At 39.5% G+C, this 26,034-nt stretch overlaps 1 long non-coding RNA gene across 2 annotated transcripts in view; it reads left to right on the top strand.

Annotated features, from left to right (window-relative positions):
- LOC138921625 (uncharacterized) overlaps nt 1-25,524 on the top strand; it is a 32,084-nt gene extending 6,560 nt beyond the window's left edge. Inside the window, exons 3-6 of one of the 2 annotated variants that reach the window (XR_011434363.1) lie at nt 11,523-11,749; nt 12,706-12,845; nt 23,664-23,862; nt 24,363-25,524. This is a non-coding gene — a long non-coding RNA (uncharacterized lncRNA). The remainder of the gene's footprint in view (nt 1-11,522; nt 11,750-12,705; nt 12,846-23,663; nt 23,863-24,362) is intronic. The other variant, XR_011434364.1, reaches the window with a different exon arrangement.
- Nucleotides 25,525-26,034: the final 510 nt, after the last annotated feature.

Below are 26,034 nucleotides of genomic sequence, written 5' to 3'. Positions count from 1 at the left end.
CAAATAGTCTTTTCTAAGTGGAATTATTTACATTGAAAACAAAGAGGTAAACAAAATAATAGATTAGAAACAGAAAAATTTTTAGAAGTAATAGTTAAATAAACTGCACTTGCCTAATGAGAGGCAGAGCATGGGACAAAAACAAATTTAATACAAGATTCCATCTTTTCTACACAAATGGTCTCGTCTTAATAAATGGCTGATTTGTTATAGTCCTAATAAAGTTAACGGAATGAGCAAAATCTTTCCAAATATTTCTTGCTTTTATTTCAGAAATCAATACCTGGCTTTCCATCAAATTACAATAAAGAATAAAGGCAATATGTAGACTTTATAGAGTCTACCAGAAGTTTCTATTTAAAATGACCTAATGCAAGGACAAAGACCCTTTGTGACTCTCCAACACTTGACCCACTGACAGCAGACTTGTGTTCTCTGAGGCAGCCCTTACAAGAACAAGGCCTATCAATGGTGGACGCTCCTCTGTGGTTAGACTTGGGGTTAAGTCATATGCCCCAGCCTGAATTTCAAAGGTACCAAGGAGTCTCTTTTTCTGCCAGGTAGACCTTGGATCTTGTATGTGGAAGAGAGGGCACACCACAGCCAGAATTTCAGCCTGCCCACAGGACCCCAATTTGATTGCCATGTTAGAGCTTTCTCTTCCTGAATCATTATCTCCCTTCTGAATTGGGTTTTCTCCCCCTGTATATTCTGTCTATTCTCATTGTTAAGATCCTATTGTTCTGTGTAGCTTGTTAGTTCACTTACTTTTGCAACAAATATTTATTGAACAATTACAGTGTTCCAGCGGGGTACCGAATAGAACAGGGACAAGGCTGAGATTCTTCTACCTTCACAGAGTTTGCGGTATATTGAGATGATAAGATATTTAAAAAGAAATTACTATAAATGTAATGAGTGTTAATAGGAGAAATATAACTCCTATCTCCTCTAGGGGCTTGTTCTTGAATTTTTTTCAACAAAGAAATTTCCTAAAATCAAGACAATAGTTTACCTGAGTGTCAAGAATCCTGCTCCTCCTCCTTTGATTTTCCCACACTTTAACCTCCCTGCCTGATTCTATTCCTCAGCACTAACCACTTCCAAAACTCACAGTTGAGGCCTGTTTCGCTGTTTCACGGTGCTTGGAACTGCCTGGTCATCCCTTCAGCTGGCCTCTGTAGCAAGATCAGTTACTTCCGGCACGGCATTGGGACTTGTGCCTTGGGCTAGCCACTATGTCTTACTCTCCCTCTCAGCTCCATGTTAGAAAAGTCCCAAGATCTGGTACATATCAGCTTACTAGGCTGCAAAGATCTCTGTAAATTTATTTGATTGTAAACTTTGTCTTAGAACTGACTTTTTCTGTACCTAAACCATGTCAGTGCCTTCTTAAGATAAAATGCAATGTTTCTTTTAGGAACTTGCAATCACTTAGAGAGCCTGATTCTAAGTCCACTGCTATACTATACATCCCGTAATAACGTATGTGCTATTTTCTCATGTGCAAAATGAAGATAATGAGTGTTTATTTGAGGACTAAAAAGAGATAATGCATGAGAAAATACTTCTAACTGCAGTGCATCATACATATGTAAAATATATTTTATAGTTGCTTGCTAAGGGATACCTTAGTAAGATGAAAGAAGTATTTTTACAATCAAAATTGGCTTACTTATGCCCAAGAGAGTAAAATTTGTTCTTCTTGGGTGTCAGTTTTCTCTTCTACTAAATGAAGGGGTTGGGCTGAATGACTTTCCAGCATTAACGTTTATTCCATCATACTGCTGTGTCTTATTGATGCTTAAATATTTCAGTAAGATCAATTAATAGGCAAATCTACTATCAACAAGCATTTATTACACAAAAAGTAACTACAAGGAAGCATGCTGAGTGCTTGGGATGTACAATGATTTATATCTGATCATGACTGCTGAGGGACTTCTTTGATTTGGAAGAGAAGCAGCATATGTGGATAAGATATAGCAACATAACTGTCAGCATGCAGTTCAGTATTAAATAAGGGATACTAAAAGTGAAAAAAACTTTCACTGAAAGGCATCACTTAATCCTCATGATAAATATGCAAGATTTACACATCCCTATTTTGCAAATTAAATATATAAAGACAGAAATAACGTCCATAATTTAATCAGTCTAAAACAGCTAGGAACTCGAAACAACACTCAAATCAATTTTATTAAAAAATGTAGATTTTTCCACTAAATCAAAGACTTTGACAGCTCAGAAACTACAAGTTCCTTTTGAGAGTGAACAAGGGTACTGTTAATAATTACTCTGGATCAACAGACGCAAAACAAAACGACCTGGGCAAATTGGGAGTTTGATTGTCTTACTTGTCATGTTGTATTTAAACTATGTCACTGGAGAAAAAAAGATATAGGAATAATTTAGAGCAGGAATGAAGGCAAGTGTCCCAGTCAACAAGTTGGTGGAAGAGCCATCTCATTGCTCTCTCACCAACTTCAGGTGTGTCTCTCAGATCTCCAGTTCTTGACTCTAATGTTCTTTAGCTGCATAGTTTCAACACAATGCTTCTTCCTTCATAAACCCAGCAGTTATTTGCTTTAAGCTGGCATTGACTTAATACTGGGATAATGAACTCAGGGTTTCAGGATGGGTCCCCAAATCAACCTTGCATGGTCACCAGTGTACCTTATTTCTAGGTTACTGCCTTACACTTGTTATATCAAACACAGAGGTGTTTAAGAGTCATCAACTTGCCTAGATTTGAATCCTCGCTTTCTCCTCTTAAGTGTGGGATATTTGGCAGGTTACTTAACTTGTCTTTGCCTGAGTTTTCTCATCAGTAAAAAGGGGATAATCAGTGTGCTTACAATGATAGAACATTGCTTCCAAAATTATTAGCTACTTTTAGTATTAGTATTAGACAATTAGAATGATCATTTCTTTCTACCAAGCAGAGGATGTGATAAATAGCTTAGTAAATATGATTTACTGCATTTGACAAAGAGAATCAGTAATAGTAAAGTAGTGGATTTGAAGATATAAGTCTTGGGTTAAGGTTCCAGCTTATCCATAGAATGCTTTTGAGCAAGTCACGTTACTTCCCTGAGTCTCAGTGCTGTTTAAGTTGTATAAATTGGAGCCAGTATCTACCACGAAGGGATATCTACCTCACGGGGTCACTATGAACATCAAAATAAATTTTTTTTTTGAGGAAGATTAGCCCTGCGTTAACATCCGCTGCCAATCTTCCTCTTTTTGCTGAGGAAGACTGGACCTGGGCTAACATCCATGCCCATCTTCCTCTACTTTATATGTGGGACGCCTGCCATAGCACGGCTGGACAAGTGGTGTGTAGGTCCTCACCCGGGATCTGAACTGGTGAACCCCCGCCGCCGAAATGGAAAATGCGAACTTAACCGTTGTGTCATGGGGCTGGCCCCATAAAATATTTTATATTATGAAAAATGATACATAAAAGTAAATCATTATAAGTTGTAATTCTAACATGTTTTATTACATGTAATTTACTCAATAAAATGTGTATAGCACTTGGCAATTTTCAAATATTTTTAAGTATAAAAATACTCATAGCTCTTGTATCACCTTACTTAGCAGGTGAATTATCATTGGCAGCGTTGGATTAAGATCTTTAACCCACCCCCACCCCCTAATTATACATTTTTGGTGAATTAAACTGTGTCCAAGGTTTACTTATGGGGCAAAAGAGTCGTGAGGACAGCAGGCTCATCATATTTAAGCCTTTAAAGAACAGACTGCACCCTCTTTAATATGTGGTCCATGTTCTAAAATTGAAATATATTATACATTAAGAAATACAGAAACGAAAACATTACCAGGAATAGGACTAGCTCTGCTTTTGTGGTGCATTGCAGAGAAATGCGAGTAGCAATGCTGAATCCAGTTATAGAAGTCAGCTTCAGTTTCACTTGCTACCTTGGTCAAGCAGCCAAAGAAACCAAGAGAACTAGGGTTTAGCAATGGGCCAGAAAGACTCCTTGGGCCATTTTCCAGGGAAAGATGATAAATCAGTGAGAGAGAAAGGCCTTTATACTGCTTTAAGTTGCTATCAAAATCAGATTAAATGCAGACGTTCCCAAGTAAAAGTTCTGTTAAAGCAAATAATCAAAAAACGTAATTTTGTGTAAAATCTGTATTTTAAAGCTATGCGGAGTTTAATATTCACTCCTCTTGGAAGAGGTGTGAGTGTTTCAACCAACATTCCCGGGGCATGTGTGGACTCTGAGTGCTTGATGCTGTAATGCCATTATCCTGCTCATTATTCCTATCAGGCAGGGCAGTCCCATTTTCCAGTTGGAGAGGTGGGTTGGGTTAACTGCCCTAAGCTCACAGACTGGTCGTTTCCAGGCTTGTTCTTTCTTGCTAGTAAACCCCACCATCATTCAAGTTTGTCAAGCAGAGAAATTTTATAAAATGCACTTAAAACTTAAGTAGTTGAAAGAGCTCATCGTTGCCTAGCAACAGGGCTTCCGGAGGTAAGCAATGTGACATGCTGAAGAGATCCCTAGAGAAGAGAGGAAACCTTGCTGCTAGCTGTAGCTTTCTCGCTATATTAAGTGGGAAAATCATTTCAGCACTTGGGGGAACTCACTGATGAGATGATGAGCTTGAACTAGATGATCACTAGAGTTCCTTTCACAATTTTATCTCTGATTGGATGAACCATCAAGTTATTACAGTTTTAGCCTCTCAGACATGACCCTTGGGTTTAGATTCTGATTTTACCATTGATTATAGCATCTTTGGCCGTTGTCATCAAATTCCTTACTTACCTAACTCTCTATTTAAGATATCACCCTGTCAATATATTGTTCTTTTGTATGATTTACTTAAAGAACAAGTCTTTTTTGAGCAAGTATACTGTGTAAGGCACTGTACCTGTGCTAAGGGAATAAATATGAGTAAATCAATTACACTCTGTCTTCTAGGAGGTTGCAGCCCTCCTATTCACACAAATATTTTTAAAACGTGGAGAGGTTTACGAAACTTGGAGTAGCCTCAGAGATCTCCAGCAAGGAATCTTTTATTTGGCTCCCATGGCTCCCTAGAGACTAGAAGTCTTTTATTTTAGATAAGGTTTATACTGGGGTGAGTTCTGGAGAGTCCCATGCATCTGCCATACCTTGAGAAAAGAAGACATTGAGGTTTGAGTTAAAAACTTGCTCCAAATCACACAGCTTTGAGTGGAAAGGTGGGATTCAAACTCACGCTTTCTGATTACACGATTAGGATTTTTATGCACAGTAGGCCCTTGATGTAAGGTGAAAATTGACAGATGCACACAAGAGACAGAAAAATAAAGTGATGGTCTTTGAAAGGTGGGAAAAGTTGCATCAGGAAGGAATGAGGGAAAAAAACTCATGAAACAGGTGGCATTTGAATTCTTTGAATTGGACATTGTAGGACTCATTGACTTCGATCTCTGAAGATGAGAGGAAAGAAATTCTTGGCAGAAGGAATATTATGAGCAAATCAAAAAAAAAAAAACACAGTAAGATAGTGCGCAGCAAATGTGGAGAAAATCAATCTAGTTAGAGCACAGGATCTGAGAAGCAGAGCAGCAACGGATGTGATAAGTGAGGTGGTTTGGAACAGTTATGAGGGCCAGGTTCAGGGGCCTTGACTTCATTTAGTAGAGAATTGAGAAATATTAACATTTTTGAGCAAAGGAATGGCATCATCATATTTATGGTCTTGAACAGGTTATACATCTATAACAGGTATAAAATGCCTTTATGAAGACCAATTAAGTGGCTGCTGCAATTGTCCAGGGAAAGGCATGAGGGTGTCAAGGAGAATGAGAACTGTCAGGGTGGGGAGGAGAGAATGGAGTTAAGTGATTTTAGAGGCAGAAAGAAGAGTAAGGTGGGATGAGGTGAAGAAGTGCCCAAGTGATCGCACTGCATCAAGTCTGGTTGACAGGAGAGCAGCAAGGTCAGGGCTACAGATTCTGCAGAATCTACAGCTATAGATTTTGGCATTCTCTTCCCACAGGAAAATATTACTAGAATGAAGATGAATAAATGGACAAGAGAAAGATCATGTATTATTTATAAATCTATAGTCCCCAAATTTAGCGGGGGCCTTATTTGCAGGGACCATATTTTTATGTTTTAATAATGTTTAATTAAAACAAAATATACATTCAGAAAAGTTCACAGATATTAAATGTGAAAATGTCTTTTCCCAGAGCTATTGCAGTAGAACACTATCTGCGTTCCGGAAGACACCCGCATGTGCCCTCTCACTCACTGTGCTCTGTGGGTAACACTACTCCCACTTGGTTTTGCCCGTTACATGCACACAACCAGCTATTATATACCTTTTGTGTTTGACTTCTTTTACTCAAAATTAGGCCTACAAATTCATCTATAATATTACATGCAGCAGTGAATCATATTTTTTCATTTCTGTATAGTATTCTATTGTATGAATCTACTACAATTTATTTACACATTGTTGTTCAATGACTTGAAATTAAAAATAATACTGCTTTGACAAGCTCGTACATATCTTTAGATGCCTATATGCATATATTTCTATTGGGTGCAAACTTGGGAGAGTTATTTCTGGGTCTTAAAATGTATGCACACATACACACTCATATATCTTTGCATACTGCCAAAGGGTTGTCCAAAGTGATGACACCAATGGATCTTCTCACCAGCAGTGTAGGAGAGTGCTGGCTGCTCTGCCTCTTCATCAACACTTTATTTTCTCAGCATTTTAACATTAGTCATTCTGGGAGTGCTAAGCGGCATTTCCTTGTGGTTGCAGTTTGTATTTCTCTGATGACTAACAAAGTCGGGCACTTTTGCGTGTGTTTGTTCTCGTTCAGTAATTTGGTTATCCTCATTTGTGAATGCCTGTTTAGCATTCTTGCCTAATACTCTATTGAGTTTCTGTTTTACGCTTATTGATAAGTAGCAGAACTTTATATATGCAAGCACTCTTAAATTTTATGTTTTGTATCTTCTCCTGCTCTGTGGCTTGTGCTTTGACCTATTAAGTGGTGTATTTTGATAACCAAAAGTGCTAATTTTATTCCATTCATCCATCTTTTCCTTTATCATTAATGGTTTTTTTGGCGTGTGTATGTGTGTGTGTGTCTTACTTAAGACATCTTTCTGTCCCTCAGTATTATAGAGAGTCTTGTGCATTATCTTCTCTATTATTTCAAGATTTGGTCTGCAATCCACCTATAATTGATTTTTATATACGGAATGAAATGGGGTCAATATTCACCTTTTCCCAGAAGGATATCAAAGGGCTCAGCAGCATTTAATGAAAGACTACCATTTCCCCATTGCTCTGACATGCATCAATATATACGTGGATCTGCTTCTGAATCCTCCATTTCTTTTTTTAAATTTTTTCTTGAGGAAGATTGGCCCTGAGCTAACATCTGTTGCCAATCTTCCTCTTTTTCTCCTTTCTCCCCAAAGCCCCAGCACATAGTTGTATATCCTAGTTGTAAGTCATTCTAGTTATTCTGTAGGGGATGCTGCCACAACATAGATTGATAAGCTGTGTGTAGGTCTGTGCCCAGAATCTGAGCCAGTGAACCTTGGGCCACCAAAGTGGAGGGTGTGAACTTAACCACTCACCACGGAGCCAGCCCCTCTCCATTTCTTTATATTACTCTTTTTGTTCTTATCCCTCTATATTTACAGAATTGTCTTAATTATTTCAGCTTCATTAAAAATCTTGATGTCTGCTAACACTGTCTTAATTACTGTGGCTTTATAAAATTCTTAATATCTGGAAGTAAAACTTCTCCCATTTTGTTCTTCAAGTTTGTCTCGGCTATTTCCAGCCTTTTACATTTCCAGATGCAAAATAATATTTAAAATCAACTTGCTATTTTCCATATACACATACACATATGCACACACACGGAAGTTCAAGTACCAGTTTGTACTCTAGGACATGAGAGCAACCTGAGGGAAGACGTTTATTCTTGCTCTTTGATTATTAACCATTGCCTTCACCTTTCCTTCGCTGGGCATTTCAATATTCATAAATATCTTTAATAGAATATTATGGAAGAGAATAAAATAGGGGATTATCGATTTAAGGAAGCTATTTTTAACATAGCGGTATTTGCTGACATGTACTAATGCTTTCTATGTGCAGGCTGTCTTAACTGCTTTCCATATATTAACTCATTTAATCATGACAACAATCTTAGAGGTGAGTTCTTTTGTTATATTTTACATTTGAGGAAAGTAAGGCACAGAGAGGTTACAGAATTTGACCAGGTTTACATGTGTAAGTTGTGTAGATAAGATTCAAGCACAGACTTTCCAAGCCTAAGACCAAATCCTAATATATTCGATAAACTTAACTTTAGTACCATCTATGAATTAGATACTGCTGTGCTCTGGATGTGATAAATATGAGTAATACATGTTGTTAGTGTGGTAGAGAGATAAATGCCCCAGACTACAGATGTGGAAAGAGGTGCCCAAGTTCAGATTTTATATCTACGATTACTCAAAAAAATCAGAGCCCAACTAGGAGAAAGTTCAGACTTTTCTAGCACTCGGCTTAGACTTTAGTTGTAGCCAAGTAGATTTTAGCCTCAATGTTCCACATGAAAATTTATTCCTTCGTAAAATTCCTTTATCACTATTCCATTTCTTGTTTTTCTTTCTGCTCAAGATCTAAATAGACTTCAACAGTCTATCTATTTCTGTAGCTGGAGGTAGCTGAGGAGACTAACTCCCACATCTCAGTTCAACCTTGCAGCACCTCGATTTGGCTTAAATATACCATTCTCAAGTACTCAGTTCTGGGAACGCTGAGGCTAGAGTTTCTGGAGAATTGGTATTGTAATTAGAAGTCACTGTAGTATAAGCCAGACTAACATCTATGCTGCATTTGTATAAATTCACACAGTGCAATCAATATAGCCAGAGGAAAGGGATGTGAAAGCAATCACTGTGTTGGCCACTGCATAGAAATGTTGTAAATGGTGGCACCATCTCCTGCTCCCCCACCTCAGTGGATTTTTCTTGCATTATGTAATGTTAGGTGGCTTAAGGCTGATGGTTCATTAGGTTGCTTGGAGTTACTGACATTTCAGTTCAGGGTGGTGATGAGACTTCCACAAATCACAAACGTGAGTTTCTGCAGCTCCCAGATCTATCTTTGTGATATTTTTCATTTTACTTTTTAACAGAGAGACCTGGTATTTTAAAGAATAGTTCTCAATGGCCCTGGTAATTCTATACTAATTCTGTACTTGAAATTGATGGGTTTATCAACCTAGGACATTGACAAAACCCAGGGAACTTCAAAAGTCATTATCCTTCTCTGCCTCTGAGGCCATAAAATGCCAGAGTCATCACTGCTCAGGGCCCCTACTTTTGGCTTTTTTTTTTTAAACCACTATGACTTGCAAAAATCAGTCATAAAGATTTTCTTCATCATGCAAGCAATAAAAAAGGATGCAAAACATTTGGGAAATGCAAAATGCTATATAAATTTAAGTATAGTTTTGTTCATTCGACACCCAGACTATACACACATGATTTCCTTGCATGAAAGAAAATATTGCTTTTGCTTGATTTAGAGGCATAGGTGATGCATTCAATGAGTAAACTGGTGCAGCATAAAGAGCATGGATTTGAGTTCAGAGAGACCAGAGTTTATTTTCAGCGTTGCTACTTACTAGTGCATGTAACCTTGACAGATTATTTCTCAGAGCCTCAGTTTTCTAATCTGCATAATAAAGATAATCACACACACATGTACACATACACACTCACATCCCTCAGAGATCTGTGAGGGCTGAATAAGATAACATAGGCAAAGTGTCCAGCAAAATGTCTACCTTACTGTTTCCTAAAGTTTTAAATGCTAACCCACTGGAGTGGGCAGTGTGCAATGTAAGGCACAGTCTAACAAGTGGTGCACCCCAGTAAAGTCACCACAAAGGAAGAGGAAACCCTGTTGGCATCATTCTTTTTCATCCTAGCTGTTCTGCCTGGAATAAAAATCCGTGTGGACCCAGAATAGTGTTGAATGAATAGATGGAACTCTTCTTGAAACTGCTCCATAATGGGTCATTGTAAGTGCATTAGTAATGGGGGAATTACCTTGTAGAAGGTATCGACATGGTACAGTGGAAGCCATATTGGAGAAGCGCCAGGTGTTTAGGGCTCTAGTTCCATCTGGTTGCTAGCCAGCAAGTCACCTAGCCTCTGTGGGTGTCAGTTTCCTCACCTGAAAAATGAACGAATGGCTCGATGACCTTTATAGCCTTGAGCCACTCTTTGAATCTGTGAAATGAAATTCCTTCATGAAAGAGAGATGTTTTGCAGCAAATAGGCTAGCTGCTAAAGAAGAGCTATAAGCTTTTAGGGCAGGCAAGAAACCTATCTCTATCACTTCCTGAATGGGAATTTAGCTTAAGCAGTCTTTGCAGCACTGGCTGTTGGCAAAGCAGTGGGTTTCATCACTGAGGAGTAAAGCTCAATAACCTTGCTCCAAATAGGAATGTTGCCTGTAGATGTGGCATCATTAATAGAGCTACTCCAGACCTTGAGGATTTTATAACAAAGTCATATGTATTTAATAGGCATTTCACTTGGAATGTTTTTATGTAAAATTCACACATTTTGATAAACCTATTTGGTATCAAGACACTGAAATACAATTTTTTTCTCTCCTAACATACTGCAAATCCAAATGCGTAAACAAAGTTCTTGCTTGGCATTGCAGCTTCCCCCACATTAACGCAGTTCGTCTAGGGCAGGGCTGTGAGTTTCTTTTCTCATTATGCGCAGAACATAGCATGGGCAGTCAATTGTTTACTCAGTTAACATAATAATGAATCGATGGTCACAAAGATGCTATGAAATACTGATTTGTGAGTTAAATAAGTAGACGTTCAGTTCGATGGCAATCTACCAAGAAATTTAAGTTCAGAAAGAAGCCGTATTCAGATCCTACCAAACCCAGGGATGTAATTTTACCTCTCTGGGCTTGAACATTCTCCTCGATGAATGAGAGAGTAGAACAAAGTGATCTAAAAGTGTCTTTCAGTTCTAAAGTCTATGTTTTCATTCTACATGTATTAGAATTATTGGTAATCTCACAGCTGTATTTGGAAACTACTCAGATTTAAGGGGTACTAAGATGACTTTTCAGCTCAAAACTATAAAAGGACTCTCCAGTGCCTACATAAATTTCAGGTTCCTTAACCTGGCATTCAAATCCTCCACCACATATAATTAATTGCTTCAAGTTTATATGTTTTCCAAGGTTAATTTCAACATAAAATATTCAATATATATACAATTTTGGAGGATCAGTAGTATTTCTTGTCACAATTGTCCATTCCCTAACCTTTTAAAAAACTCCTTGACTAAGGGATTGTAGTTTTATTTTCTTTTAGTGCTTATAAATGTTTTGCATGAAGGGGGTGCTAAAATATATGAAAATAAAAATCAATAAATGACGTCAAATCTTATTTTCTTTCAAAGACACAGAATGAAGGAACTAGAAATTAAGGAAACCCAATGAAAGTGTCAGGAAAGGAAAGTGGATCTCCTTTAACTAGAGACTTAATTTACATCAGAGAGATAAGACTGGCCGTAAACCATCATGAGCTGAGCTCGGGAGCACATCTGTTGAAAATTCTTGGAAGAAAACTGAAATCCATCAGCTTGAGCGTATGTGTGTTGAAACAATTTCTGTTCAATTATACTAGGTGAGTAGCACATGAAAGGCATTGTTGAAGATGGAGGGTCCTAATTTAAAACCTTTTCTGTGTGATCCTGAACAAGCTACTTAACGCTCCTGGGCTTAATAAGATTGATATTAAATGAGGAAATGCAAACAACATAGCAGAGAGCGTAGCCCTTCTTAAATATTCAAAAACATGTTTTTTTTTACCTTCACTAATTTTGTATTTCTTATCTTTCTCTATGAGATAAAAAGAAAAAGTCATATGCAGACCATTTAGATCATCAAAACAGCGGCATAGAATACTTTTTGACTGTAATCTAATTGGAGTCCATGCCAAATGGCCTTTGTTTGTTTGATAATAGATTTAACATGGGCCTAAGGAATTATTACTGACTCATTTTTCAAGAAATGGAAATTAGGGGAACTTTCCTGTGTGGCAGCTACTTCTGGGTGAGTTTCTGGACACTTTGACAGCTTTGCAGTTTATAAGTGCAGAACTGAGTCCAAGGCCTATTTATCTGTCATCTCTCCTCTACTGAGCAGAGATTAAGCAAAGTGCTATAACTCTCTGTGAGACTCCCTTAACTAAAGATTTCAAGATTTCCACATGGGCCAATATGGAAGAACTGGCTTCGCTGCTATTGGTTTCCACATCTTCCAGAAAGTCTAATATGGTTGTTCGGAGGATAGCACCAACACAGCTCCAAAATCCTGCTAAAGTAACCAAAATTGCCATAACAGAATTCCTTTCGGTGAATTCCTTCATATTGCTGACTCCATCTAAGATTCCTGCCTAGATTTCAAGCTCTTCCATCAAGTGGCTTCATCTATCCATTCAATCCCATCTTTCCTTGCTCCCCAGCACCAGCTGCCCACAATCTATTACTGTTCCCCTGGTTATCTTTGCACAAATGTTACCTTTCCTTGAAATGCACTCTAGGCTCCTTAACATATCCTAAATTCCTTTTCTCTATCAAGGTCAAGTTGGTCTCATCCTGTCCATCAAAGCTTTCCTGATTAGTCCAACCTTTGTAATTACGAGTTTCTCACTTCCACCTGACCTTCCCCCGACCCCCCAAGCATACTTCTATGACTGGAGCTGAGAATGTTTTGCTTGGGTAAGTTAACACCCTCTAAGCTAAGCCTTCCCTCCTCTTGTCCTTATTAGCTATTTCTCTTTGTATCCATATTTTATGGCTGGAAGGGGTGTTGTGAATAGGAGCAGGGTCTAATGAGAAGGATGGAGAGAATGATTTAATACTTTTTTTTTTTTTTCTGCCGGCTTCCTAAGACTGTAGGGAACTGAGTTTCACGTGATTTGGTGTAACTATTTGACTTAGGTGGAAATAAGCAGATCTACTTTAGGGCCCAGGAAATTGCACGTGAAACCTAATGGGGAAAGAGGATGATATTCTCCTTACCTCTGCAGGAAACTCAGCAGAGTTTTGACGTTATAGCCATCAGGGACCAGCCAGATCACAGACGCCTCGTTCAAATGGGGATGATTGATGAGTGTTAACGAAAGGAGGAGCGGGAGGAGAATGTGCAATTTTGTAAAAAGGTGTGAGGACGGTTTTAGGAGATTCACAAATAATGGTAAAGCATCCCAAGACTGTCCACAGCAGCTAGCCCCTACCATCCTTAGTCTAAGTGGCAGAGGGGCGTAACTATTACTGGGAGAGAGAGAATTATTGCTGTAGGAGAGGCTGTACTTCGGGAGCGAAGCACAGCGACTTCCAACCCACACCCCTGTGTGGAAGGATCAGAGGACTAAAAACCCCAGCCGCACTTCTCTCTCTCTAACTTCCTGCCTCTTGTCTCCTACTGGACAACCCAAAAGGAAGCCGGAGGAATAACGTTTCACTGCTGCAGCCCATAATAGTCTGCATCCTTCGGCAGAAAAAAGGGCGGGAAAGGGTAGACAGGGAATTTGGGGGGCAAACGGAGAGTCCCCAGTGGAGGCAGTCTTATTATTGTAAGTCCGAGTGATCCGGAGAAGGGGCATGGACAGTGCACGCAGAAGGGGTGAGACGGCGGACACGAGCAAGCAGGAGCCGGCGCGGACCAACAGCTGTGATGAGGCCGAGTCTGCGGTTTGTTGAACTCATCTGAGAAGCCCCTCTGTGACGGGAGGACATTTAGAGGTGGCAGTAACATCTACGAGTGAAGTTCCTGAGGGAGCGAGCACAAGAGGTCCTGGAATGGCCCAAGGATATTCCCCTAGAACGTGTGAGAGCCCAGAAGTCTAACTCAGGCAGTGTTAACGTAGAGCCTGCAGGCAGGGTGACTTCATTTACTGCTGCTATTTCGAACTCACATTATGGAGACATCTGGAATGTTTGGATTATATAACATTTTATATTCTGTGCCCTGTCGCCCAGTTTTGACTGGCATACAATACTTTTGTATTATTTATCGGTAAATCTTGTCTTCACAATCTAAATAGACGGCTAAGAACTATTTTCTTTTTACATTTTCATATAATATTTAATACTGTCTTTAAGGGCTGTGCACATAGTAGGTGCCAATTACATATTTGCTGACAGCTTAACAGGCTTTGAAAGCTAGATTTTTATAAAGTCAGTTGCCAGATAGATAGATAGATAGATACATGGATGGATAGATAGATGGACAGATAGATACGAGAGAGAGAAAAGCAACTAGCTAGTTCTGGTTATTTTGTCCACATAAACCTTCTAGTCAGTGACACAAAAAGGTGCAAATGAGTATCTGTAAATGCGTTGTTATAAACTGCCTTCTGTGAATCTCAATTCCTGAATGTTCATACACTAAATCTGGGGAAGAAACACTGTTACATTTTCTGTATCTAGTCTATATTCTCACTGGTAAAGACGAAGGATGTTAGGATGTCATGAACAGGAATTAGCGAGAATTATTTTGGTACTTTCTATGTAAATTTAATTAAAGAGAAATATCACCCAAAGTGAGAGTCAGCGCTATGCTATATGTCTAAATCAGAGCTACTACCGTGTTCTACAAATGAGTGTTGCTGTGTAGTTCAATGTTATAGCAGGGGAACTGGCTATTCTCATTCAAAGTTAAATGATGAAAAACTGAGAAAGAAGACAGGCCAAAAATTCCACACCAATTGGATGTAAAAACCTTCCTGCTTAGTACGCTTAGTGCCCTCCCAAGTTTTCTTTTTTAAACTAGGATTTTCCTCTCATACTAAATATTCCATACCTAAGCCACATTCACGTAAACGACGGCCAAGTGTCGTCATCCTCAGTGCTTCTTCTCCAGAGCCACGTCGGGGGATTGGGACCTCTGAGGAGCTTTGTACTTAGGAGAGAGGTGGGCAGTGGGGCTGAAAATGCACTTAGCGACCCACCTTCTGTGTGAGCGGAGGGTGAGGATGTGACGCCCTTGTTGTGGAAGAAGATTATTTGTTCTGGTTCTGACTCTGCTCTGGGGCCCCAGACAAGCCACTTGCTGTGCTGAGCATGGAGACTACAAATCAGGCATCACTCATTTTTCTATCTTAAAAACACATTATTTCTTTTTAATTTACAATAATTAATCTCCACTGATTTTAACTAATAAATTATGTAAATTTATAAGGAAGAATTTAATAATCCCCTTGCTTCCTTTATTTTCTCTTCCCCTCGATGACCAAAGTTCAGAGCCTGAAAGATAGTCTTTCACAAGGTCCTTTAGGTTCAAACCCATATATGCTCACACGTGAGGCAGTGACTCTGTGCTCCTTGTCTGTTTGAAGTTAGTATTTGCCACTTAACATGGGATTTCTTTCTTCACATATTAGTCGTTATTACCAAGCTGACATAAGTGCCTTGAGAACAAGGAGGACTTCAAATACCTTTTGTGCTTCTTATCAGTTACATTCGCACTTCCCAAGCCAACTCAAACCCACGCAGCAGCAGAGTGTATTGCTGACCCTGTCCTGGCCTTTCCAACCATATTCTGGTTACCATTGCAAATACTGACGTTTCCTCGGCTATCACTGGCTTTATAGACAAACTAACTAAACCGAAACAAAACCTGCGTTTCTTCTATGTTTAGTGTCTTGCCAAAATGCAACTGCCTTAAGGAAAATCTTTGTACATCTTATAACTAAGGGAAAAAATTATATACTTAACATAAGCATAGATGAAAATTTGGGCATGAGAAAGGGAAGGATTTTAACCACATGAACACAAGTATTGACATCATTAGCTTAGTGCATTTTAAAATCTTCTTTGTGACATAGCTAGTCCTCTTCTAAAAACCATCTCGACTTGTCTTACACGTGTTTGCATCCTCTGAATTCACTACTAAAAATATTTAGTGATAAGAGGAAAATTGCACTGTCATCTTCTAAGTACCACTAAAGTAATGCAAGACAGTCTAATCACCACATCTAATTAAAATAGTAAGCCACTTAAAAAAATCCTCTTGTTATTATTGAAGACTTGATTGTAACACTTCTATATTAGCAGTGCTCCTTAAAGAGGTAAGGAAACCCATTACTCAGAAGAAACAAGCCTTCAGTGCCAGACTTCTTAGTCAAAAACAGGATGCTTTATCAATCAGTCAGCTTTCCTGGCAGTGATGCTGTCATCCAGAGATGAAGTTTCAGCATTGCAGCAAAGCAGGATCACTTGTTTTGTTTTGATCACTTGTAGACTGGTGATCTCCTCTATTTCATTTATTTGGGTGGCTCACAGAGGCTGTGCACTGAATTTCAAAATAAGAGCACAATTTAGTACTTTGTGTGTTTGGGGTGTGTGTGCATGTGAATTTGTTCAATTTTTGACTCCTCCATTCACGTGACAGTCTGACGTTCTTTTCCATTCCCAGCCTCTTTAATGGATGAACTCTCACATGCCAACGTATATGGAGAATTCATACAAGCCTAGTGGCAGACATGGGCTCCCATCTCTGGAATTATTGCAGACCACTTCCTGTTCCACTCATTTCAGCCAATTCTCCCCAAATTGTCTTGCTTTCCAATTCCAGTTGATTTCAATATGCGGGCTCTTGGAGGAAGTAGAGGAAGCATCGAGTTTCGAGGACCCACTTTGCACATACCTCTTTGGATCAGCCTCAAGTTAGTCTCTCAGTCACAATTTTACATTATCTTTCTGGCACCATGTAGGGACCCTGATGGGACAGTCATAGTGCTTGCTGAATCAACCCTGGACACTCTCCTGAGCCTGCCCTGCCTTAATTCTCCACTAGGGGGAACCAACGTGAAATAACGGGAAAAAAATTATAGTCAAGGTCAGAAAAATTGCATCTCCTGGTTTCAATCAGAAAATAAAGATATTAAATTTTCATCCAAGTTGTCTAAGTTATTTGCTCATTTATATGAACTATAACTCTAATTTATTACTTAGATTGCTGGGTCTTATGATGGATAGCTGCCTTACTTCCTTTAAAAATTTTTTTCATAAAAAATACATATAGTTTAAAATATGAAATACTATTTGAAGATTCATAATGAAAAATAGGAGGCTCTGCCCCATGCTTTCTATTCCTGGTTCTCATTCATTAAACACTAACCATTCAACACTGTCAGTTATTTCTACTACCAGCTACCTCCATATTTCTAGACAAGTTACTTATAGTTCCATTTGTGCATTCGTCAGTTTTAGGCATTATCTACTGTCTTCCAACTAAGAAAAATAAAAATTTATCACTCTTTCACCTCCTTTCCCTCACTGCTTCTGTTTCCTAACTTTTCCAAAACAGAGCACAATTGTTTTAAATATTGCTCACATTTAACAGCCTAGTATAGGTGATTACATTTCTTTCTTTGTACATTTTTTCCTTGGAGTTAAAATAGCCTCATTTAAAATTTTTGTTTTAAGTTCTCCAAGACAGGGTTATTCAACCTTGAAACTATTGACATTTTGGTGCGATAACTCTGCTGGAATGGGTGAAGGGCAGGAGGGTGGCCTATGAATTATAGGGTGTTTAGCTGCCTCACTGGCTTCATCCCACTAGATGCCAGTAGCACCTTCATCCAGTTGCAAAAAGCAAAAAATGCTTCCAGACATTATGAAATGTTTCCTGAGGAACAAAATCACCCTTGTTGAGAACCACTGCTCCAGAAGAACTCGAAACCACCTCTCAGAACAGCAGACACCTTGTGCTAGCCGGGTCCTTTTGTTTATTTCCTCTTGCAGACGTCTCTTCCGGAGCTTGTTGTCCTCTTGCTGCGGTCTGAGCAGGTTCTCCCCAGGACTCCCCAGCACAACAGTCACCCTGGGCCTTCCTCTCACCCGCACCTGGGAAATTCCCTTTGCTTTTCTACTGTGTTGAATCACCTGCTTCCCAAATCTTTCGTCTGCTTCATCCTTTTGTTCTCTCAAATTTGGGAACATATTTTCTACTAACTTCCTGAAGCTGAATAACAGGTAACATTTTGAGAACTTGCATAGCGAAAATATCTATTCTGCCTTCATACTTGACTGTTAAGTTTGGCTGAGTTTAGACTTCGAGTTTGAAAATCATTTTTTCTCAACACTTGAATGCATCGGTCCATTTTCTCCTAACCTCCTATACTGCATTGAGAAATATAATCCCATCCCTGATTCTTACTCCTTTCTTTATAACCTGTATTTTCTCTCTCTGGAGGTTTTGAGTTCTTTTCTTTAAACATGGTGATTTGAAATTTCACTGTAACTTTTAAGATAGGTACTTTATATCTGGAAATTCACATGCTCTAGTTTTGAAAATGTTTTCTCTTTTATTTTCCATCTCTTCCTTTTCCTCCTACTGGAAAATATTTAGCCATTATTTTATGAATGATATCCCTCTATTCTATCATGTATTTTTGGGCTATCGTTAGATATAAGTTAAATCTTTTTACTCTCTCCTATATCTTCAAACTATTCTTTCTTTTTTTTCCCCAACTATATCTCACTATACTACATCCTGGATAATTTCTTTAGAACTGTGATAAAGCTCACTAATTCTCTTTTTGGTTATATCCAATACACTGCTCAACACATCCATTGTATTTTTAATTTTAATTATTCTGATTTTAATTATTTAATTTTAATTATTTTATATTTTGCAAGTTATTTTTGTTTCTTATTTCCATTTTTTTCTGTTCAGCTTTTAACTCTTTAAATATCAGTGTACTCATTTTAATGTTTTGAATCTGTTAAGTCCAACGTTGATCCTATTTGAGAAATCTTAATCTCCTGTTAACTTTTCTACTGATTCTTGCTCCTACTGGCTTAATTCCAATTCTGCTTTGCAATTTTCTGAACTATGGTATGTCATTCATTGGAACCCTACTGTAAGATAAAAATGGAGCTTGTGATTAAAGTGGCTTTTATTCAGCTTCTGTCTCTGGATTCATGTTTCACATTGTTTCTGGATGCTGAGAATTTCCTTTGCTTTCTTATCAATGCAGCAGTGAATTTAAAAGTTAAAAAATGTTTTCCAGAACTTTTGGTATTCTGTACCAGTTATATTTTTCCAGCTTTCTAGTCCAGAAAGAGAAGTTGCAATTCACCTTCATTCTTTGCTTGTATCCAACCAGGAATTAACTGGAGTAACAGGGACCTGATTTAACCTCTCACCTGGAACAACGACTAAAACATAAAAGATAAAATGTATGAAACAAGAGTTTTCAAGACACAAGACATCAAACAATGAAAGATGGTGATCCCAAGAAAGTGGAAACAAAGGAGATAAACTATGTGGTTTCCCAAACTCACTGCCCTGAGTTTCCAAGCTGCAGCAGAAAGGAGGGGAACCCAGCAAAGCTCAGCGGAGTCTCTGAGTTGGGGAGACAGACCCAAGGTCCAGGCAGAATCAGGCAGCACTATTGCACCAGAGATCTACTAGGGAGGAGAGAGCATCACAGAAATGGAACTCTGCAGACTGATAGAGAGTTTCCCTAGCGTATTTAATAGGGCACCGCCAGCACGTACATACGAAGAAACTACCTAAGGTAGAGGGAAAAAGTAAATTGTATTAGTTTGCTAGGACTGCTGTAACAAATACCACAAACTGGGTGGCTTGAAAAACAGAAATTTATTTTTTCACAGTTCCGCAGGTGGAAGTCCAAGATCAAGGTGTCCGCAGGGTTGGTTTCTTCTGCGGCCTCTCTCCTTGGTTTGTAGGTGGCAGTCTCCCCCTGTGTCTTTTCTTTATGCCTCTCTGTATCCTAATCTCCTATTCTTTTAAGGACACCAGTCATATTGAATTAGGGCTCACCCTATTGACCTCCTTTTACTTAATTATCTCTTTAGAGGCCTTATCTCCAAATACAGTCAAATTCTGAGGTACTATAGATTGGGACTTCAACAGATGAATTTTTTGGGAAACAATTCAGCCCGTAACACTCCACCCTCTGGCCCCACAAAATTCATGTTCCTCTTACATACAAAATACATTGACCCCATCCAAACAGCTCCAAACATTTTAACTCATTCCAGCATCTACTCTAAGTCCAAAATCTCATCTAAATATCTGAATCAGGTATGGGTGAGAGTCAGGTATGATTCATCCTGACACAAAATTCCTCTCTAGCTGTGAATCTATGAAATCAGACAAGTTAACTGCTTCCAAAATACAATAGTGGGACAGCATAGGATAGGTATTCCAACTCTAAAAGGGAGAACTTGGAAAGAAGAAAGGGGTGATGGGTTCCACCTAAGTCTGAAATCTAGTAGAGAAAATTCCATAAGATTTTAAGGCTCAACAATAATCCTTTTCGGCTCCATGCTCTGGCCCATCCAGTTGGCAGCCCTGTTTCTCAGACCCAGCAGTCTGAGTGTGGTAGCCCAGCTCCTTTGACCCTGGCTGGTGACCCCGACCCCTCAGCCTGGGCACTCTGGGCCCGTGGTGGCACTAGCAGCCCTGTTAACTTCTGAACCAAATTCAAGGTCTTTCTTCTCTTATCCTGAAGGATAACACATGTTCATAGCTAGGTAGCTCTACTGGCCCAACCTGTAGAATCCCAGAGTCCAACAGCCCCCTTCATTTCATCCCATCTCTGTCCCCTTCAGTCCAAGGTGGGAGAATGTTTGCTGGTATAACCCTAACTCTATTCCTGGCTCCTGATGAGATGGCTGATTGGATCCATAAGTCACATACCCACAATCTCTTTAGCAAATTGTTGTCTAGCCACGCGGCTGATGTTCTCCCTAGAACGTGCCTTCTCATTTTATTGCAATATGGATAGGCTGAGAATTTCCAAATCTTTAAGTTCTAGCTCCTTTTTGCTTATCAGTTGCTTCTTTAATTTCTCTCTCTCTTCTCGCATTTTACTATAAGCAGCAGGGAGAAACCAGGGTGCACCTTCAACACTTTGCTTAGAAATCTCCTCAGCTAAATATCCAATTTCATCACTTACAATTTCTACTTTTTATAAAACACTAGACCACAATTCAGCCAAGTTCTTTCCCACTTTGTAACAAGGATCATCTTTCCTCTAGTTTCCAATAACATGTTCCTCATTTCCCTCTAAGAACCTCACAGGAAGCATCTTTAATATTCATATTTCTACTAACATTCTGTTCGTGATGACATATGTATAGCTCTAAGACAATAGAAACTTTCTCTACAACTCTCCTCTTTTTCTTTCTGAGCCTTCATCAAAATCATCTTTAATGTCCATATTTCTACTAACCATCTCTTCAAGGCAATTTCTGCCTTTTCTACCTGCACCTCAAAACTCTTCTAGCCTTTCCCCAGCGTCCAGCTCCAAAGCCTCTTCCACATTTTCAGGTATTTGTTACAGCAGCATCCCACTTCCTGGTACCAGAATCTGTATTAGTTTCCCAGGGCTGCACTAACAAACGCTGCAGACTGGATGGCTTAAGCAACAGAAATTTATTTCTTCACAGTTCTGGAGGCTAAGAGTACAAGATCTTTGTGGGGACGTGATTCAGCCCATAACACAAGTCAGAGGGAAAAGCACGTGAAACACACATAAGGCTGGGAATAGTGCCTGCTCCCACTAGCCGGACTGGATACCTCATAATTTATGGGACATTTGGCTGATTACTCGGTATTTCTCAGTAGGGAGAAATCAATAGCCCTAGACTAAACACTGCTTTCATCTTGCCTAGCAAATCTTAAAATCAAGACCTGAAAAGATCAGATTACTTCCAAATAACTAACTGCTTTTCAGAACAAAGTTCAAGAATATTTATAGGAATACAAGAAACCCCCAGTATCAGCAAGGGTTGCATTCACAATGTGTGGTATCATATCAACAATGACCAAGCATATAAAGAAGAAGGAAAGTATAACTCTTAATGGGCAGGATACTCAATCAAAACCAAACCAGAACAGGCACAGATATTTGAATGAGGAGACTGGAATATTGCAACGGTTATTGTAATTATATTCCATATGCTCAAAGATTTAAGGGGAGACATAGAATAAATAAAAGATATTACATGTTTGCATTGGATTTAATGTTCCAAGACAGAGAGACAAGGATGATTGTGTTGGATAGAATTGGAGAAAAGTGTCACTCAAACAGAATGCCTCTTCTCCCTTGAGTGCTCAGAGTCAGTTGTGCCCTGAGCTTAGCAGGGAGGGTCATGGAATCTGTGGAGTTTGGTGGCGAATTTCTGGAGTAGCTTTATAGTCTCCTCTGATCCAGCAGTGAGTCTGAGAATGGGCAGGGACCATGTACTGCATGAGCAGCTAGGAGAATTGGGTCCTATTCCCAGAACTAACGGTATCTCAGTTATTTTCCACTAGTTGCCTAAGTTCATTAGGCTTTATTTGCATTACCTAAAAAGAGTAACACATTTGCAAAAATCTAAACCAGTGCTTGCTGAGCCTGTCTTATATTCTACCCCGTGCTCCCGGCCCAGGGTTCTGCTGGAGGTAGCCAGCTTCTAGTATAATAATTGAGTAAACTGAATAGATATTTTTAAGTCATCTTTTTTGTAGGAAAACGTCTCTGAGTAATTTTCCCCAGCTTGCACCTATTGTCATATTAATTCACTATACTTATTTACACAAGAATCAGTTAAAAGGTACTTCAAATTTAACTCATTATCACCTCCACTCTAGCCTGGTTCTCCTCCTCCCATTCTCTTTCCTGCTGAAGGAACCCATGCAGCCTCACCTGCACAAAACCAAAACTGAGAAGCCAGTATCAGCTTTTCCCTCTCCTCATCCCTGCTCTCTCAGTCAGTAAGAAAAAACCTTTGCGAAGCCATCCTCTTCTCTCTGTTTCCATCCTTCCCTGGGCTCTGTGAAGTTTGGTATCTTCTAACCTGGACAGGCCAGTACTCTCTTTCTAACTCACCGATCATTATGACTGTCATTTTTTCCCCCTCAAACACAAGTTTGACCATGTTACCCTCACTTAAACCCCTCTAAGAAGTCCGATTGCCTTTATCATAAACACAGCATAGAATATCCTATACAGCCTACCTTCAAACTACCTTCACACCATACTTCGCTATACACCTTTTAATTCAGCTACACTAACTACCCACTATGAATGGACCCATCATACTCTGGTGTTCGCAGACTTGCAGATTCTCCCTGGAATGCTAATTCTCTGCTTGGCTAACCTTTGTAGACTTGTTAAGACTGTAATAAAAACTTGCCTCCCTGAAGCCTTCTCTATTCCACCAAACAGTATACGTCTCCTCTTCCTTCCCAAGAGCAATCACATCTATGCCTTCATCCTGTGTGCCATTCATCACATTGATCCATTGAGAAGCCTGCTCCACTTCCCATGAGGCTTGGGTTTCTTCAGGCAGAGCTTTATACAGTTGTCTATCTTCATGTACCAAGAACCATACCTCAAATACAGCAAGTGTGCAATGAGTGCCTGTTGACTAAAGAAGTAAATGAATAAACAAGTAGAACCTACATGGTATCAAATGATATTTATTTTGTTATCTTTATGCCATTTTCCCCCACTGAAATCTACAAGTATTATTGGTGTCTGTCTCTATTTTTTGTTTGTTTGCTTTTAGAAGAGTCACTTGGGCTGAGGTCCTAGAGAAGAAGATTATAGTTTTGGCTGTTCTGTGATGCAAGAAATGAAGCTGTGTGGTGCTGAAATTTTATCATTCTTCTTTCTGAGTGTGAATGTTCTCTCATTTGAAGATCCTGTGAACCCAGGGAGAAGGATGACGTTAGATTGGGCTTCTGCCTGATAATTCATTTCTGAAGGTGAGATATTGAGCAGCACAGTGTCCAGCTGGTGATATTTTCAGCATAGAAATCTGTTAAACTACTAAGGAGGCATTAACAAGATGGAATGAATTGATTATTTTTCTTCTGAATTGCTTGGCAGTGCCTCAATATTGAGGCATCAAATTTGCTCGGTGTGATACTTAGGACATTATTTCTTCCTTCCCTCAGCCAGCCTAAAGACTGCAGTAAGTGACGATATCTTAAACTGTGTCCTTCTTCAGAGACAGCATGAGACACACTTCAGAGAAGATCCAATTATCTCCAGCTACTTTCCCTGGCAGACCTGAAGACACATGCCCCTGAGACAGGACTTTAGGATTTTTTAAAATTTCACCATTCCTGACTCACTGACATAAACCTTTATATCAAGAGGCTGATGCTGATAATGTGGGAGAAAAGAATAGTTTAAAGATGGAGTGAGAATGATTTTAAATGCTGGAAGCTTTGTCTAAAGTCATTTATATTTTCCTTTCCAGTGATTTCTCTTTTCAGTCCTGTGGGAATGACAATAGACCTTCGAACAGTTTCTGCTCTCTATCATTACTTTGAAGAACCTGGAGAAGACGTGAAAATGAAATTGATACCTGCTGCTTTACGGCAAAACCTAGGTTAGGAAGTGGAGGCCCCACCCACTGCTCTTTGCTGGCCAGCCGCTTTTTGGATCAAAGTCGCCTTTCCCAAGAATAAACTCCTGGATTATTCAGTGGTCCCCTGTGATGTCGTTGTCACATTGGTGCGTGATAAGTCAGCCTCAAAGCCGGAGTAGGTAACGATTCAGATGGCAGCTTTGATCTGAGGCCTGTGTCCAGATTTCTGTTTTGCCATTTACAGCTGTGTGTCTGGGGATCTCCTATCCTTACTTTCCTTGTCTGGAAAACAATACTTGTCACAGAGCTTTGCAGGGGGCGTCAAATGATAAATGTATGAAGGTCTGGCAGGTGCCTGGAGTCTGAACGGTGCAGAACGGACCCTCCCTCTTTCCCCACGTGTTAAAGGCAACCACTCACCTGGTCATTCTTCATTTTATTAAAGGAAGGAAGAAGGCTTCTTCAGAAGGTTCTGCCCTTTATTGACCCCTGCCATCCCCTGGCCCACCGGCTGCTGTCAAGTGTCAATCATTCTGTTGGTTTTCCTTCCCCGTACACAGCTGGTAGAGGCAGCAACAGACAGTGTTCCCAGGCATGCTAAAGCGTACTAAAACAGCACCCAGGCAGAGCGCTGTTCTGTCGAGAAAGCATTTTCAAAACCCGAAGTAGTTGTAAAACCCAGAAAAGACTCCAAGACCACAAGCGCCCCCTAGGGAGTGGCCAGGAGAACAGCAGAAAGTGTTCAAGTCTCAGGTGCAGCCCCAAATACAGCTCTACGGTGGACAACGGCATTTCAACCAGGGTCCAGCTAAATTGGGAAGTGACTGCTGCCTGGCTTCCCTTTTCTTTCCTTGCTGTGTGAAACCACGCATCACTATTACTGTGGCTGTGAAGGCTGGGAAGTTTGGTGGGTGGAAAATGATAACGGGAGTGAGATATGTTAATTTTCCTTACCCATGTCTGAGTTTGGGGAGGCCTTAGCTTTTTCCCTGTCAAAATTATATTCACAACGGTAGCATGATAGTGATTAAAAGCATACTCTTTGTTGTTAGACTTCTGGGTTAATATCTTGAATATGGTACTTAATCGACCATCTCTCTTTTGGCAAATTATTTGACTTTTGACCTCGATTTTCTCAGACTGTGAAATGAGGATAATAATAGTAATTAACTCATAGGGTTGTTTTGAGTTAAATGGAACAATACATGTGAAGCGCTTAGAATAATACCTGACAAATAGCACCACTCAGTAAACGCTGCAATTGTTTTCTTTGTAGCAAATAGCTGGTATCCTTGAACAAGAAGCAGTGGCTTTTGAATTAACTTATCTAAGATTCTCTAAGATAGCTCTGCTACAATTTCTTCCCAGCTAGGACTCCTATGATCCTGAAGGCCCCCTTTTCTATATCTTTTGTCCCTGGAGATCCCTGAGGTTTAAAGTTATATGTATCTTTTCTTAGCAATCAATATCCATTACATACAGCTCACAGTTACAGCTTTTCCTGGAGAAAGATGTTAATGGATTCTGTCAAGGCCAGGAGACAGCCACTTCCCTACATAAC

Source organism: Equus caballus, chromosome 2 (genome assembly GCF_041296265.1).
Source record: "Equus caballus isolate H_3958 breed thoroughbred chromosome 2, TB-T2T, whole genome shotgun sequence".
NCBI classification, from domain to species: domain Eukaryota; kingdom Metazoa; phylum Chordata; class Mammalia; order Perissodactyla; family Equidae; genus Equus; species Equus caballus.
This window is presented reverse-complemented; position numbering and strand designations above follow the sequence as displayed.